The sequence below is a fragment of the Silurus aristotelis genome, assembly GCF_946808225.1.
Source record: "Silurus aristotelis genome assembly, chromosome: 6".
Lineage (NCBI taxonomy): Eukaryota > Metazoa > Chordata > Actinopteri > Siluriformes > Siluridae > Silurus > Silurus aristotelis.
In genome coordinates this window covers 35,001-40,000 of record NC_139579.1, presented here as the reverse complement: position 1 = coordinate 40,000, position 5,000 = coordinate 35,001, and the positions used below count along the sequence as shown (strand labels likewise).

The window sequence follows — 5,000 nt, the reverse complement described above, 5'->3', positions numbered from 1 at the left end:
ACTACTTACTGCAGGATAACACAGGTACACACACACTGATACTGAACACCACTTACTGCAGGATAACACAGGTACACACACACACACACACACACACACACACACACTGATACTGAACACCACTTACTGCAGGATAACACAGGTACACACACACACACACACACACACACACTGATACTGAACACCACTTACTGCAGGATAACAGGTACACACACACACACACACACACTGATACTGAACACCACTTACTGCAGGATAACACAGGTACACACACACACACACACACTGATACTAAACACCACTTACTGCAGGATAACACAGGTACACACACACACACACACACACACACACACACACACACTGATACTAAACACCACTTACTGCAGGATAACACAAGTATACACACACACACACACACACACACACACACACACACACACACAAACTGATACTGAACACCACTTACTGCAGGATAACACAGGTACACACACACACACTGATACTGAACACCACTTACTGCAGGATAACACAGGTACACACACACACACTGATACTGAACACCACTTACTGCAGGATAACACAGGTACACACACACACACACACACACACAAACTGATACTGAACACCACTTACTGCAGGATAACACAGGTACACACACACACACAAACTGATACTGAACACCACTTACTGCAGGATAACACAGGTACACACACACACAGATACTGAACACCACTTACTGCAGGAAAACACAGGTACACACACACACACACAGATACTGAACACCACTTACTGCAGGATAACACAGGTATACACACACACACAGATACTGAACACCACTTACTGCAGGATAACACAGGTACACACACACACACACACACACAAACTGATACTGAACACCACTTACTGCAGGATAACACAGGTACACACACACACACACACACACACACACACAAACTGATACTGAACACCACTTACTGCAGGATAACACAGGTACACACACACACAGATACTGAACACCACTTACTGCAGGATAACACAGGTACACTCACACACACACAAACTGATACTGAACATCACTTACTGCAGGATAACACAGGTACACTCACACACACACAAACTGATACTGAACACCACTTACTGCAGGATAACACAGGTACACACACACACACACACTGATACTGAACACCACTTACTGCAGGATAACACAGGTACACACACAAACTGATACTGAACACCACTTACTGCAGGATAACACAGGTACACACACAAACTGATACTAAACACCACTTACTGCAGGATAACACAGGTACACACACACACACACACACACACAAACTGATACTGAACACCACTTACTGCAGGATAACACAGGTACACTCACACACACACAAACAAACTGATACTGAACACCACTTACTGCAGGATAACACAGGTACACACACACACACTGATACTGAACACCACTTACTGCAGGATAACACAGGTACACACACACACACACACACACACACACACACACACACACACACACACTGATACTATACACCACTTACTGCAGGATAACACAGGTACACACACACACACACTGATACTGAACACCACTTACTGCAGTATAACACAGGTACACACACACACACACACACACACACACACACACACACACACACAAACTGATACTAAACACCACTTACTGCAGGATAACACAGGTACACACACACACAGATACTGAACACCACTTACTGCAGGATAACACAGGTACACACACACACACACACACACTGATACTGAACACCACTTACTGCAGGATAACACAGGTACACACACACACACACACACACACTAATACTGAACACCACTTACTGCAGGATAACACAGGTACACACACACACACACACACACACACTGATACTGAACACCACTTACTGCAGGATAACACAGGTACACACACACACACTGATACTGAACACCACTTACTGCAGGATAACACAGGTACACACACACACACACACACACACACACACACACACACACACACACACTGATACTATACACCACTTACTGCAGGATAACACAGGTACACACACACACACTGATACTGAACACCACTTACTGCAGTATAACACAGGTACACACACACACACACACACACACACACACACACACAAACTGATACTAAACACCACTTACTGCAGGATAACACAGGTACACACACACACACACACACTAATACTGAACACCACTTACTGCAGGATAACACAGGTACACACACACACACACACACACACACACTGATACTGAACACCACTTACTGCAGGATAACACAGGTACACACACACACACTGATACTGAACACCACTTACTGCAGGATAACACAGGTACACACACACACACACACACACACACTGATACTGAACACCACTTACTGCAGGATAACACAGGTACACACACACACACACTGATACTGAACACCACTTACTGCAGGATAACACAGGTACACACACACACACTGATACTGAACACCACTTACTGCAGGATAACACAGGTACACACACACACACACACACACACACACACACACTGATACTGAACACCACTTACTGCAGGATAACACAGGTACACACACACACACACACACACACACACTAATACTGAACACCACTTACTGCAGGATAACACAGGTACACACACACACACTGATACTGAACACCACTTACTGCAGGATAACACAGGTACACACACACACACACACTGATACTGAACACTACTTACTGCAGGATAACACAGGTACACACACACACACACTGATACTGAACACCACTTACTGCAGGATAACACAGGTACACACACACACACACACACACACACACACACACACACACACACTGATACTGAACACCACTTACTGCAGGATAACACAGGTACACACACACACACACACACACACACACACACTGATACTGAACACCACTTACTGCAGGATAACACAGGTACACACACACACACACACACACACACACACACACACACACACACACTGATACTGAACACCACTTACTGCAGGATAACAGGTACACACACACACACTGATACTGAACACCACTTACTGCAGGATAACACAGGTACACACACACACACACACTGATACTAAACACCACATACTGCAGGATAACACAGGTACACACACACACACACACACACACACTGATACTAAACACCACTTACTGCAGGATAACACAAGTATACACACACACACACACACACACACACACACACACACACACACACACACACACACACAAACTGATACTGAACACCACTTACTGCAGGATAACACAGGTACACACACACACACACACACAAACTGATACTGAACACCACTTACTGCAGGATAACACAGGTACACACACACACACTGATACTGAACACCACTTACTGCAGGATAACACAGGTACACACACACACACACACACACACACACACACACACACAAACTGATACTGAACACCACTTACTGCAGGATAACACAGGTACACACACACACAGATACTGAACACCACTTACTGCAGGATAACACAGGTACACACACACACACACACACTGATACTGAACACCACTTACTGCAGGATAACACAGGTACACACACACTGATACTGAACACCACTTACTGCAGGATAACACAGGTACACACACACACACATACACACACACACTGATACTGAACACCACTTACTGCAGGATAACACAGGTACACACACACACACACACACTGATACTGAACACCACTTACTGCAGGATAACAGGTACACACACACACACACACACACACACACACACACACACACACAGATACTGAACACCACTTACTGCAGGATAACACAGGTACACACACACACACACACACACACTCACTGATACTGAACACCACTTACTGCAGGATAACACAGATACACACACACACACACACACACACACACTGATACTGAACACCACTTACTGCAGGATAACACAGGTACACACACACACACTGATACTGAACACCACTTACTGCAGGATAACACAGGTACACACACACACACACACACACACACACACACTGATACTGAACACCACTTACTGCAGGATAACACAGGTACACACACACACACACACACACACACACTGATACTGAACACCACTTACTGCAGGATAACACAGGTACACACACACACACACACACACACACACACACACACTGATACTGAACACCACTTACTGCAGGATAACACAGGTACACACACACACACACACACACACACACACACACACACACAAACTGATACTAAACACCACTTACTGCAGGATAACACAGGTACACACAGACACACACTGATACTGAACACCACTTACTGTAGGATAACACAGGCACACACACACACACACACACACACACACACACACACACACACACACACACACACACACACACTGATACTGAACACCACTTACTGCAGGATAACACAGGTACACACACACACACACACACACACTGATACTGAACACCACTTACTGCAGGATAACACAGGTACACACACACACACACACACACACACACACACACACTAATACTGAATACCACTTACTGCAGGATAACACAGGTACACACACACACACACTGATACTGAACACCACTTACTGCAGGATAACACAGGTACACACACACACACACACACACACACACACACACACACACACACACACACTGATACTGAACACCACTTACTGCAGGATAACACAGGTACACACACACACACACACACACACACACACACACTGATACTGAACACCACTTACTGCAGGATAACACAGGTACACACACACACACACACACACTGATACTGAACACCACTTACTGCAGGATAACACAGGTAAACACACACACACACACACACACACACACACACTGATACTGAACACCACTTACTGCAGGATAACACAGGTACACACACACACACACACACTGA

At 45.1% G+C, this 5,000-nt stretch overlaps 1 protein-coding gene across 4 annotated transcripts in view; it reads left to right on the top strand.

The window, feature by feature from the left end:
- Positions 1-5,000, top strand: part of tnrc6bb.1 (trinucleotide repeat containing adaptor 6Bb.1) — a 36,851-nt gene that overhangs the window by 23,965 nt on the left and 7,886 nt on the right. The gene's annotated exons all lie outside the window — the stretch shown is intronic.